This window comes from Panulirus ornatus, chromosome 5 (genome assembly GCF_036320965.1).
Source record: "Panulirus ornatus isolate Po-2019 chromosome 5, ASM3632096v1, whole genome shotgun sequence".
NCBI lineage: Eukaryota > Metazoa > Arthropoda > Malacostraca > Decapoda > Palinuridae > Panulirus > Panulirus ornatus.
In genome coordinates, this window is record NC_092228.1 from 5,935,762 (window position 1) to 5,950,827 (window position 15,066).

The window sequence follows — 15,066 nt, forward strand, 5'->3', positions numbered from 1 at the left end:
GGAGGGAGAGAGGAGAGAGAGGAGTTTGGTGGAGTGTGTGCGGGTGTGGGGTGAGGGAAGAAAGAGGGAGAGAGAGAGAGAGAGAGAGAGAGAGAGAGAGAGAGAGAGAGAGAGAGAGAGAGAGAGAGAGAGAGAGAGAGAGAGAGAGAGAGAGAGAGAGAGAGAGAGAGAGAGAGAGAGAGAGAGAGAGAGAGAGAGAGAGAGAGAGAGAGAGAGGGCGCGCGGAAGAAGATACCGCTGTGGTTCTGGGGCACGTCCGTATATAGCCCCAGTGTCAAGCAAAGTTTGCTTGATTTGGCTGGTTATGGAGGCTTCAGGCCACAACCACCTTGCTAGGGTGATTAAAGACACCAACGTCAAGATATAAATCACCAGTCGAAGTATCTTGACCAGTTTCTTCAGGTGATCAACAGGGTTCCCTGACTACACACGCTCTTCTGTGCACATGTGGGCCTATTTTCATTTCAGTCCACCTCCTCATTTACCTACGCAAGGTAATGAGTACCTCACAATCTCATCATCTAATTGGTTTAGATGTAAGATTATGGCTCACATTTTCCAAAATAAAGTCGAGAGTCCTTACCAAGTTATGTAGCACACACAGCGGTCTCCAACGTATTACCTAGCAAACCCAGGGGTCTTTGCCAAGTCATCTGGCAGACCCAGAGGTCTCCAACGTATTACCTAGCAGACCCAGAGGTCTCTGCCAAGTCATCTGGCAGACCCAGAGGTCTCCAACGTATTACCTAGCAGACCCAGAGGTCTCTGCCAAGTCATCTGGCAGACCCAGCGGTCTCCAGCTTGTTACCTAGCAGACCCAGAGGTCTCTGCCAAATCATCTGGCAGACCCAGAGGTCTCCAACGTGTTACCTAGCAGACCCAGGGGTCTCTGCCAAGTCATCTGGCAGACCCAGAGGTTTCCAACGTGTTACCTAGCAGACCCAGGGGTCTCTGCCAAGTCATCTGGCAGACCCAGAGGTCTCCAACGTGTTACCTAGCAGACCCAGCTGGAGGTCTCTGCTAAGTCCTCTGGCAGACCCAGAGGTCTCCAACGTATTATTACCTAGCAGACCCAGCTGGAGGTCTCTGCTAAGTCCTCTGGCCCGCACAGCGGTCTCCATCGTGTCATCTGGCCCATCCAGCGGCCCCAGAAGCCAAGCAGCTGCACAAGACGCTCGATCCGCCGGATTTTCCCAATTTCCTCAGCTTCCCCAGCTCGCCCGAGTTGACAAACCATGATAGATGGCGCGCCTGCACAATTATGCCCCTTTACTCACGAATTTTTAACCCGGGTTGGAATCCCGCCCAACTTCTGATCTCTCGTCTTTCGCCCCGAGGCCACACGTCGTTTTCTATTATTTTTTTTCCCCTTTCAGTCTGTCCTTCAATATTTTCCTGATGTCTTTGGTGCCTCAGGTTTGTGTTTCTCCTTTCCTTCTTCGACGAAGCTCATATCAGCTTTGGTTGCTTGGCAAGTGTGGCTATGACTGGGAAATATCTTCCATTTTTTTTTTTTTTGTCTTCAGTTTTGGTCTTAATCAGTTAGGAAGTCAAGCTTTGTAGACCGGTCGTGTCGGAATGGAGGAGGAAGAGTGGTAACACGTGTCACTGGAGATGCTTTCGGTGATTTACATACCGTGGTTTACGGCTGCCTTTCTCTCTCTCTCTCTCCACTTGGTCTGGCGATAACGAGGTCCAGTTTACGGCCTCACTGTCTGGGGTTCGCCTGTAGTTCGAGTATAGTGTTTGTTCACCGTCTGTGAGCGGCCAGACATCACTGTCCTAACGAGGTGTGCACAGGGTGGTTGGTTCCCTCACCCGAATCAACACACACACACTCTTAAATGCTGCTGGGAGCAATAGAGTCATGGAATCTGAACCCATATCTATCGTCACGGTTTTAGTAACATTCAGGAAGTACGGAAGTAGCATAGGCTATCTGAAATGCATTTGTGTGAGGAGTGACAGTTTAAGAAGTATGGACGTAAGGATAGTAAGGTTTAAAGAAGCTCTATCAAGGTTTGGACAAATGGAGAGGAGGATCCAAGAAAGATGGACTGAGAAGATCTACGTGTCAAAAGCGGAGGGAGGAAGGGGCAAGGGGAGACCAAGAAGATGGAAGGATAGAGTGAAAAGAGGCTTTGGGGTATCGGGATTTGAACATTCAGGAGGGGAATGAGCGTTCAAGAGATGAAATGAACTAGATTGTTGTACTATACAGAGGGCGACGTGCTCTCATTGAACCGGAGCATTGCCCAGAAAGTAATTAAAGTAAACTGTGAGATGCTGATTCTGGTTTTCGGTCCATTATATACGACAGCTTGAAATTGGACGTGCGCAAATGAGGCCATTGTTCGTCTATTCCTGACGTTATTTCCCTAAGACGGGATGAAGTAACTGTGTATGAAAAGAAAAAAAGAAAGAACACATGTACTTCGTCACCTTAAGGGGTTATGTTAGGTTAGGTTAAGTTCGGCAGTCATCTACGAGGTGTGTCTGTTACTAACGAGCCAGCGAACGACCTGACAACGATAAGGTACAACCTCTAATGGCTACTAAACCATGCTTTGGATATACTGGCAATTACCCTATGGCATAGTTCATTGAGCCAGAACCCTTAATATGCCCTGTGAATAGTCAACGACTAACTGCTTGTGATATGTGTTGGCTCTATGTCGTCGGCTGGAATGGTTATTGACCTTTGGGAGGTTATTAGCCCTGGGTCAGTGGCTTGCATATATTCTCTCTCTCTCTCTCTCTCTCTCTCTCTCTCTCTCTCTCTCTCTATATATATATATATATATATATATATATATATATATATATATACGAACAAAGTGCACATAAAGCTGTCTAACGCTTAACTGCTAATCTGTAAGACTAACGAAGACACATTAGTCAAAGTTCTTGATTTAGGAACTTAATCCTCAGACAAAATGTCCAAAGTTGGTGAGATGATAGATCGTTGCCGAGGGGCAGCGAAGCTCCTTGTGTGATCAGAGGATTTGCGTCGTATGATTCTATACAACACAAGAGTGATAGTACTTCAGAGGGAATGCCTCTTATAGCCCCTTAGGCACTTGTTTCTGAGTTCCGTGCGCTGGGGAAACCGTCTGCCAGAGTTCAGACGAAAACTGATTCTGCATCTTTTCGACACTTCACTCAATCTTCTTCTCTTTTTCTTTTTTTTTTTTCGACGCGAAGAGTTCATGGCCATCTCTCTCTCTCTCTCTCTCTCTCTCTCTCTCTCTCTCTCTCTCTCTCTCTCTCTCTCTCTCTCTCTCTCTCTGTCTCTCTGTCTGTCTCTCTGTCTCTCTGTCTGTCTCTCTGTCTCTCTCTCTCTCTCTCTCTCGGGAACCTGTTGGTTGATTAGTCATTTGGCCTTTAGACCTCTTAATCACCTGGGTCATTAAGGCCCTTAAGAACTAAATTACACTTTCTGGCAAGTCGGATTAGCTCATGTATACATTATCATATCATGGGTTCAAGATAATCTCACACCATGAGCACTCAGTCCTTAAGAGTCCCTTAAGGGAACTGGTAGAACTTGGTTGGCTGGTTACATGGCCCTTAAGGCATACCGACAAGTCAAACAGGGTCTCCTAATTAAAGACCTTCAGCTCAAAACACTTAACCCCCAAGTACGCAAGATGGTTCGAAGACCATACAACCCTCCTCCCTCACAGCACATATATCCCCGGGTCGCATTCGATAACTCGAAAGCTGACTGTGGTGCGAAACGAACACTTTCAACGGGGAATTGAACACCACAACTGTACAGGTCTGACCAGGTCTCACACACGCACAACACTTCTGTATATTTCTATCCCTCGTAGTACACTGGGCGTCTATGGGCGTCTAACACTATACGAGGAATGTTGGCTGCTCCCTTGCCTCTCGTTTTTCCAGAATGACTTCGATGGGAGAGTTTATATCACTTCAGAGTCCCCCTGCCTCTCCCTTTCCCTCCTCACCCTCACTTGGAGCTCCCAAATGTGGGATGTTACCGGGAGTGGAGGGAGGGGTGGCTCTGGGGGTGGGGGAATGGTTGGTTTAGTTGTACATCAATGGAAGAGAGTGATTGTGGGGAGGGGGTGGGTAGAGAGAGAGAGAGAGAGAGAGAGAGAGAGAGAGAGAGAGAGAGAGAGAGAGAGAGAGAGAGAGAGAGAGAGAGAGAGAGAGAGAGAGAGAGAGAGAGAGAGAGAGAGAGAGAGAGAGAGAGAGAGAGAGAGAAGAGGAGCATAGCACTTGCCTTGGTTTTTGTGACGTCCAGGTGGGCCGGCCAGACACAGAAACACCACACACACACCCACACCCTCACTCACACCCACCCACCAGAGCACCTACAAGTGACCAAGGTGACACACCCACAAACACACACATCCCACCTTTCCCTCCCATCCTCTCTCCCTTCTCTTGACCCACCAGGCTTTGGACAGGATGGAGCTGTGGTCTGCCCCCTTCCGCTTCAACGACGCCACTGACTCTCGCTATCATTTGGGATGAACTAATATGCAGCCCAGAAAGTTAAATGTTATTTCAAAGCCTGGGTTTAAAACACGCACACACACACACACACACACACACACACACACACAGAGGGTTAATTTATTATGGTTTAGGAACACGGGACTTCATGCACAGCGTCTCAACTTTGGTTAAAAAAAAATGCCTTTCGTATAAAGCAAAAAGCCTTTTTGAGCAAATAGAGACAACATATATGTCATTATTTCTCTCGCGCGCTTTTCTTGCCCGCGTCTTTTAAAAAAAAAATTGGTCGAAGCTTTGATGTGCGAGCCTCGAATATGATTTTGCCCAGTGAGGTAATTTCAACGAAGGGTTTGTCAATGTATTCATCATGTGTATACATTCCCAAAGGTTTTACCGACTCTATCATTTGGTATGGATAATTCCCCTCAGGATAACCTGGCACATTAGTGTGAATATTAAATTCCTAGTGAGGTACATTTAAAAGATACTTGGATTAACCTTAATTATCAAGTTACGTTAGTTTAATGGGTCTCTCTCACCATGCTGAGTCTATAGAGGCGAGGTGAGAGTTCATTCCGATAATTAGCATAGATTTGCATATTGTTATGCTTCACATGGACAAAGCAATGAAGATTAATGTATACATATACACATACACTCGTTGTCAGTGATGAAAGAGGTGTGATATGATGTAACATATTATGATGTCACCGAAACTGTTTTTGCAATCTCAACAATTCCACTTGTTTTGCTTACAACACGTCTTCATTAGACTACAGCAATAGCCGGCTATATAGCCGACTATATAGCCGACTATATGGCCGACTATATAGCCGACTATAATTTCTTGCTTTTGAAGGTGTTCAATGAAGTGAACACGGTGAACGAACTCTATTTCAGACCTCCGCATGTAAAACCATAAATGCTCATACGCTGAAATTTTTCCCAGAGACCTTTCATTGTGTCTACTGCTGACATTTTACTTCGAATGGCACATTATTGACCACTAGAAACAATACATGGGCCGTATATCCAGTTAGAGCTTGTTTGGTGTCACAATTATTTTGAAAATCTGAGTGGTCAAATTTTTTTTTTCTTCTTTTCGACTTGTTTGCTAATAAAATGTCCCCTGGCAGTCGATGGTCCAGAAGCTTAAACAACCACACCAGACACAAAATGTCTGAGTAGATTATTTCTGAGCAGAGACAATATCATCAAAAAGTTCCAGCTTGCCTAAGTAAGTTCCCAAGTGCACTTTTGTATAATAATCACATCATCAGGGATTCAGAAATATATATATATATATATATATATATATATATATATATATATATATATATATATGACAACTCTATTACATCAAAACATTAGCTGCACGAGACTGAAACTGAGTTAAGTGATTTTGATATCAATATCCAGAAAAAAAAGTTTGGTTTGGCTTGAAACGTTGTGAATGGAAGGATTTTGAAAAAAAAAAGTTTGAAATTGTTTGAACCAAAACTCTTTACAATCAAAAGCAAAGAGAGAGAGAAAAAAAAAGTTGTACGCCACTTAAACAAATGAAAAGCTAGATGCTCTGTGAATGCTGGTTATTAGGTATGCATAGAGCGGAACGTAATTTCAAGGTTTCGCATTGTGGTGAGTTTTATGATGGTAATTAAAGGTTTCAATGGAATGACCTCTCTCTTCTTCCCGTTTGACATTTGACAAAAGGTTTACAATTAACCTTTTTTTTTCTCTTTCCCCGGGAGAGAGTAATTGAAGGTTGGTATTCGATATCCTCTGGAATATATGTGGAAGTAGGAGTTCTTTAGTTACCCGTGAAATCGTTCGATTTTTAATATTTACTTAAAAAAAAAAAGGGAATATCTTTTCCCCCAACTTCACTACCTCAGCCTTACAAGACTTAAACTTCACCACCTTTTTTTCTTTATGGTCGGATATTACTCATGGGCCACATGCACAAGGGGAGCGTATGTGGTGGTGATCTTAGGGTGGCCAAATTCATACCTTTAAAGCACAGGAGATAGTACCAACGTCACTGCGGACAGAAAGGGATGGCTGAGGAGAGGTGATAAGCTGGGGAGTTAAGGAGGAAGGCTTTACTCCACTCTGGCTAAATAGAGGCGGAGGAGGAGCCAGCCACCCCTCAGATGGACAAGCAGGACTGTAGATGGAGGCGAATAACACCCCTGTAGACGCGTAACAGTTGCTTGCTAGACTGTAACTATCAGCGACCATCGCGAGGGAATTACAAGAGGGAAAGCTACAGTACATATCAAGTGATAGAGATTAAGCAGAAGAGCCGAAGGAAGAAAGAAGGAAGGTAAGAGAGAGAGAGAGAGAGAGAGAGAGAGAGAGAGAGAGAGAGAGAGAGAGAGAGAGAGAGAGAGAGAGAGAGAGAGAGAGAGAGAGAGAGAGAGAGAGAGAGAGAGAGAGAGAGAGAGAGAGAGAGAGAGAGAGAGAGGAAGAATTGTGAAACATCAAAATGCACTGGAGATGGCAAGCCAGTAGCAGACCTCTCACTCCAAAAGCCGTCCTCTCTTTCTCCATCTCTCTCTCTCTCTCTCTCTCTCTCTCTCTCTCTCTCTCTCTCTCTCTCTCTCTCTCTCTCCACCAACACGACGACCCCGGCAACGGAAGCTCTTTCGGAACAACAGCTCACGGGCACACACACACACACACACACACACACAGACACACAGACACACACACATTGTTTCACTTTCATTCCCTGTGCCACACCATTGTCAGTGGGGGTTATCATACTCAATAACTCTAAACAGAGCAATACAAACGAGTTAGTCGCGAGCCAAATGCATAAAACGTCATCACAAGATAAATCACAAAAGGGAGGGAGGGAAAGAGAGAAAAGAGGGGGAGACTGAATTATTTTTCTCCCAGTGTACAAATAACGATATGTGGGAAACTTGGCCGCTGCTGCTGCTGCTACTACGTCAGTACGAGCGTAAACAAAAGGTCAAGCTAGCGTTGCACCCCGAGGCTCACATCATGATAGAAATAAAAGCTCTTAGTGTGTGAGGGGGTGTGGTAGTATCAACCCCCTCCTCCTTCCTCCCTCCTCCTCCACCACCCCGTCCCACTCTCTCTCTCTCTCTCTCTCTCACTCTCTCTCTCTCTCTCTCTCCTCTGAAAGCACATCCTGTAGGAAGTGTGTCCTAATGTCATGTGAGCGACGCGCCCCAGGCCAAACACTAACTCAAACCCATCCTTGTCGTATGGAGGAACGACCCACTTTTCTATAAGGCTGTCCTGTCGTCTTGCCCATTTTGGTGAAGGATAGTGTGACCACGACTTTTTTTTTTTTTAACACACAAGACGCGATACTTTTTTTTTTTTTTTCTCTCTCTCTCTCTAGCGAGACTCGCGCAAGACGTAATCCATCACACGTATAAGAAAAGACTTGGACTCTAGCGAGGGAGACATCGAGGCTCCAACGACTCGCCCACTGGAGAAGGATACAGAGGCTCATCTCCCCACTTAGAAAATGTGGGAGGCAATGTTAGGAACAACCATCCACTTTGTTCATTTCCACTCCTTAAGTTCACTTACTTCGTCCGCACTTTGAATATTGGTTCGTCCCCACTTTGAATACTGTGCTCAGTTTTGGACACTACTTAAAAGACTAGAGAAAATAAAGAGAACAGAAACGAGCTACGTCAAGAGGGGATTTGATACAAAAGTTCAAGATTATCAAAGGCTTTGATAGTCTCCATCTAAGCTCCTAAATCATCTAAGGCAAAATGGGTGTGGGCCCGGCTGCCCGCGCTCACCCAGGATTATCAAAATGTAAACAAACAACCTGTCGATTTGTTAGATGACTGCTCACTGCAATACGACTGTCACGTCAATAATGGCGGAATTGCTTCAAAGGTAAAATTGGACTACATGCAAATATACATCATCCATTATTGACTGGGAACGATGAAATACCTATCAAAAGTACAGTTTACATTTGCAAGTAAAAGTTATACTGATGGCTTGCTTGGGTGATATTACACAAACGCTTCCGTTGGACATTGCAAGTGAATCATCGCCAATTTTGTACTAGTGATGGAAACAAGTGGAACTCTCACAGAAAGGAATATATATATATATATATATATATATATATATATATATATATATATATATATATATATATATATATATATATATATATATATATATATATATATAAATTTATTTTTGGTTTCCACGGCGTTCCAGGGGAATGTATGTTGCTCGATCTAACGATCATCAGAGAGGTAAAAGATCAATAAGGCAATAGGAGCTGTGCTCTACGTCAACACATACAGGAGATAAATAGTGATGCATGATAACAGTTGGTTTGTTGGAAGAGTTAATTACCAGTCACCTATGGGAGATCATTAGGTCAGGCGCCCTTCTAGTATCATTTCTTTTTCTTTTGTACACATTCGCCATTTCCCGTGCAAGGGAAGTAGTGCCAGGAACAGAAATCCTGACTTGGCTCCATCTTATGTTTCTTAGTCGCCTTCTACGACACGCAAGGAGAATTGAATATGGAGCTACTGGATGATTACCAGGAATGGAGAATGAAATATATAGAAATACGTACATTCACAAGGACTGCGGAATGAAATAAGGAGCTAGACTCATTCGTTAAAAGACGAAGGAAAGGAGAATAAGATATGGAGCGAAAGACATTAGCTCCGCACAGGGGAATGGAGGATAAAATATGGAAGCGTTAAATGATGAGGGACATTTAATGAGATGATAAACTTTTCACAGTGAGTTATCGAGAGAACAATGGTATGCCAGGAGACAGTCACAAATGGCTTAATGTACTACGTCAGGATTGCTACAAGCTGAAGAGATAACAAAGAGATAACAAGGGTTTCCCTGCGTCCACTTAACTTAGTAACATGATTAATATAAGATCGAAGCAGCTGAATATTTGCAGTGAACAGTGCACGAATCATTCACTGCTGTACAGTGATGCGAGTGTTATGATCACTGTGAAAAATCACCGTTGGATATCGAGTCATTACAGTGAATAATCACGCATAACTAAAGTAATTAGAATAATTCTTTATCAGCTGGTAAACCCGATTACATTCTGGAATCACGAGAACAGAATGAAAAAAAAAGATGATGCCATACTTGATTGGAAGGGAATTAGGTTTATCAGAATCTCATCAGCCAAAAGATTGAGGAATTAGATAGGGGAGGGAGTCTACTCCAGGGGGTAGAGGAGAGGGAGAAGGTCTGTGTCATTTTCTTTTGTCCAGAGTCTGGAGTTGGAGACCCGACCAACCAACACCAAAGTTACAGAAACTCGCTCTCACACTTGGTCCATATCGCACAAATGGGAATGGAGTTGAAAACGGACGCGCATCGTATACATATGTTCGGATCCTTTAATTCCCAAGCACTCATACATCTGCAAGTGGGTTTGAGTTCTTGATACATACATACCCTTATCTTCCTATGCATTCCCGTATGAAATGTATCCGTCTGCATCAGAACAAAGACGTATACAGCTAACGCCCACTTACGTTCCTGGAAAGGTATATCCTCTCTCTGTTTGTCCCCGACGCTAAATCCCTATGAAATAAAACCTTTTGTTCCTTCCATGGAAGAGGATAAACCTGTCTTTCTTTCTCTTCTCCCGAAGGCAGCCGAAGCAAGGCGTCTATTTGTGTCAGGGGAGAGGGGGGGGGGGGGGGGGGAAACGCAGCAAGCCCTCCCTTCCAGCGGATTTCCATGGAATTACGGATGCGTTCGCTCTAGGGAACGGATTAAGCATAAACCTTTCCAGACTCCCAGTTTCCGCAAGGAAATAACTGGATACGCCCACACTGGAAAGAGAGGAGGCGGTTTTCCTACCCTCCTGCGAAAATGTGTCTACGCATGATGGATGAACGCGAAGGAACAGAAATAAGATTGGTATCCTCGTTCTATGATCTCCACGCAAGATATGAAGCAAGCTGGGCGGTGGAGGCTACTCCACCTCAGCATAATCTTTGCGTTGGAATCCTGAAGTGGGATCGAATCGCACGTGTGTGTGTGTGTGTGACCGTCGTTTTCTCCATGATAGTAATTCAGAGTTCATTCCTTCGTCTTTTTTTCCTTGTAGTGTAGGTGGTAGAATGAGGGTTGTTGTCCACTCCTCGTGGATCAGTTCATTCTGATCTGGTACTTATTCTTGTTGCATCCCTCTCGACCCTTTCCAGGAGTTCCAGGTGGCTCAGGTGAGGAGACTAGGTATATAATTCCAGTACAGGGGAGTGAAATATACCATGGGGGTATTGCTGAACGTGTCAGTTGACTGTATACTGGAAGGCAGTTTTGACACTAATCAGGAAATGATTTGCCTTCCTCATAACTCAGGTTTGATATAGTGATTTAGCTTCTACATTTCTCTCACAACCGGACCCCTTCCAGTTCATTTCCTTCGACACAATATTCACCGTCTGGGTTTGGTCTAATCCCTTCGAATTTTCATGAATGTTTACATTTCCCAAAGTCAGATTTCACAATCCATTTTGGCCGACCACTGCTCCCCCTTTTGCCTACGTCCCCTTGCAATACTTTGGCAGTCACCTGTTGCCTCGCACATCTTCCATGACTTCAGAATCATCAGCAGACTGTGTGTGTGTGTGTGTGTGTGTGTGTGTGTGTGTGTGTGTGGGCAGAACTTATGGCTGGGAGAGGCTCTCAGCCAAAGGTCCCCTGCTGACATCTCCAGCTTAATCAGAGCCGGAGCCCGACGTGTTTACTCTCTGTGGCTTGATATATGGCCTTGTGTACTGGTGGGAAGGAGAGAGAGAGAGAGAGAGAGAGAGAGAGAGAGAGAGAGAGAGAGAGAGAGAGAGAGAGAGAGAGAGAGAGAGAGAGAGAGAGAGAGAGAGAGAGAGAGAGAGAGAGAGAGAGAGAGAGAGAGAGAGAGAGAGAGAGAGAGAGAGAGAGAGAGAGAGAGAGAGAGAGAGAGAGAGAGAGAGAGAGAGAGAGACACGATTAACGTATCTGAGGAGTAATATACTACTGTCTTCATCATCATGTTAACTAATAAGAAGAAGCCGGTAAGGGGAAAAGAGGGGAGGGGGGAGGCCCCTCAAGTGCTATTCATTCTATTGTAATAAAAGTCCCCTTCAACAATAGCAAATTATTAGTACAGTTTCCCAAAGGCTAGCAAAGGCTAGCAAAGGCTCGCAAAGGCTAGCAAAGGCTAGGGATTATCCAGCCGTCTGGGTAGACACATTAACGTCCCTGCCTCTATGTGTATTGCTAATTCTTGGAGGATTAATCCTCACTATTAATCCAAGGATTAGTTTTTTTTTCCGAGATTTGACATCTTTTTTTGCTCATACCGGATACCTCAAGTAAAATATTGATGAAGGATTGAAAAGAAACTACGTTTTAGGTCAATATCTTATTCATCTTAACATTGATTATATCAAACCCTTTTATGAGCAACATGAGATTACAATAACACTGAGATTTATATAATGATGCAATATAAACGCCAGGATTGATATGTACAGTGATACATCATATGTTTTCAAGTACACTAGGGTGCTTAATTATCATATGTCTATATGGAATTAATTCACTACATCGGGGAAGTCATCATATGTGATATTACAAGTATTAATGTAAATTTTAAGGAATAAGATAGAGAAATTGAAAGCTTAACCCTATCATCCCAGATGCTTGAATAAGCGTGTGGGATTACTGTTCACTGATACCCTATTGAAAAAAGAAAAAGGTATCAGTGATCAGCTTTTTCATGCTTTTAACCTTCAAGGGTAAGATACATTAACAAGAAAAACTTCAAATTTCCTTTCACATTTTTTTTTTTTTTTGGGTCCCCAACAAGTTCTTGGTGGCTATGAGAAAGACAGTGAAGCAAAGACACAGTCGACTTAAATGATGAAAATTGCACAGCATTTTCCTTCTCTTTCGCCTACATTGCAGGGTTAGTTTTTTTTCTTTATATATATCTCCTCTCATCGTTTAATGATTCGAGACAGAGTGCAATACATGATAGGCAAAGCTGTTTTGACTCGAGCTGTTGAATCATTACACAAGAGGTGAAAAATCCTCATCAGAGACTGTCCAAAATTGTTTGAGATGACTTTTCATCCAGGAAAAACCCCCCTCCCTTTTCCCCCCCTTACCTTTTTTTTGGCGAGATATAACATTCATGGATTCTAGAGACGTCTAATATGGAACGTCTCTTTTGCTTACTATCCAACAAAGGCACACCACCCGCTTTGAGGCATTCAAATAAAGATATTCTCATCGTCAATCGCACTTTACGTAAATGTGGCTTTGGTAGATTCCATTGCAACTCCTTCGCTAGGAGACTGATTCCCTCACTCAGGCTACACGAACGATCTGAAATACTCTTTCTAGGCGAAACAGGTGATTTAAAAAGGCTGAACGATGGGTCCTTTATAGACGTAAAGGCAACTTCAGCATGTCAAAATTTGGGGGATGTTATGGTAGAACCAAACTGCAGAAAAACTTTTGTTTTATCTTGAAATCAGAATGTACATAACTGGGATCAGAATGTACATAACTGGGATCAGAATGCATAAATTTAGGACTAGAAGGAATGGAGAAGGGGAGCCAAGTGTGGATATTCCCTCTGAGGCCCAGTCCTCAATTCTTAGCGCTACCTCGCTAACGCGGGAAATGGCGAATATGTGCAAGAAAAAAGAGGGAAGTTTTAGACATGCTGAGTTTGAATTAGCCAGACTTCCTATTGTATAAATCAAAGACAAAAATCAGATTTAGAATATCTAGTTTTGGTGATTCTGCTGTCGAAATCTCGGACCTTGAATGTTAGGACGATTTTAAGGGAAAGAATCTGTGTATGCTCGACCATCCGCCATCCGCCAGAGGACTATTTTGCATTGTCCCATCCAGAAAAAAAAGGAAGAAATATCAACCATACTAAAGCTGAGTATGTAGAACTTACATGCAGGACCTTAACGTGAACGACAGTTGATTACAAAAAAAATTTAGAATAAGTATCTTTAAAAAAAACAAATTCGGTTTATACACGTCGCCCACAAGAGATTCAATTCTCTTGTGTATACCATAAGATGGATCATAAGATGGATATCCTGTGTTTTGTTCTTACCAGAAGGAATTTATTACCCAAGAATCGAATTGAGGAGGTCTTTTATTGGATTTCTTTTTTCTTATTGTCAGATGTAATGAGGTTTGAGATGTTTTTGAATCTGGCGATTCTATGTCCGGACCGGATTAGAAGTTTCGAATTATTTCATACAATTTGGGGGTTCGATGATATACATGACTTGGGAATAACAATAACGTCGTTTATATTATGCAAAGATCCTTCGCTCATCTCTTCGTCAGGAGGAGCTAAATCTTAGCGGAATTGAGGGTGGAATAATTTCACTTTCGCTAACGAGATGAAAGCGCAAAAGGAATACTCATCCCTGTTGATTGTGAAGTCATACCTGACTGTCCTTGTTGCTGAGCAGACATCTTAAGTATTTCATTCATGTTAAGTGATGACAGACCTGTCGGATCTTTTCCAAAGTTATTCTCTTTTGGCCTACCTGTCGCCATGAAAGGCACAAGAACACCCATGTTCTTCGTAATGAACGAATCTTTGGCTGAACCAGATATTGGTATTGTAACGCCTACTGTTGTTGGTGCTCCGATGCCTGTGTCTGGGATGTGAGCATTCGGAAGTATAGCAGCTACAATTTGTTTATATAAGCTAGGATTCGAATTCAGTAGTTTGGCGAGGGTTTGGATCTGCCCAATGAGTTCGGGTTTCTCCTTGATATTTCAGTCCTGGTAAGTTAAGGCTTTTGATATCTATATTTGGGTTGCCATCTTGTATACCTTTCACATAAAGGAACAGTAAATAAAGAAGGCTTAGGTTGGGCGATATGGAGGACAAGCCTGGTTTTTGGAGGTAATTTGATAGACTGTTCAACATACCAGTTACATCAAGTGAAGTCTTACTTGTTATTTTCATTCCAAATTGACTTAGGTTTTGCATATCTGAAACTGAAGCATCGGCATTAGCATTTCCTATGGAAGACAAAAGAGAACCTATAATATTCGTATCTAATGACTTTCCAATTGAATTGGATATTGGTAGTTGGAACGATGTAAATGATGGTTGTGTACTGATGCCTTCGGGGAACTGCACTCTCGGAAAAATGGCTCTTAATGTGGAGTGATATAGTTGGGGGTTCGAAGCGAGGAGTTTTGCAAGATTTTTGATATTTACGATGTTAGAGGAGTATTCGTTAATATTCAGTCCGGGTATATTTAAATTATCTAAAGATGGATTTGGGTTGCCATCTTGCATAGCTTTCAAGCAATAAAAGATCAGAAATAGAAGGCTTAAACCTGGATATTTACTGGTCGAACTTGGGTTTTTAAGCTGGTTTGAAAGAATGGATAACACGTCATTTAAATCAAATGAAGACTGGCCTTTGCCTTTTATCAATAGGTGGCTTAGGTCTGGCAAATTGAGGTTGCCACCTTTATATAAAGAGGGAAGCAAACTCATAATGTTCATATTCACTGATGTGG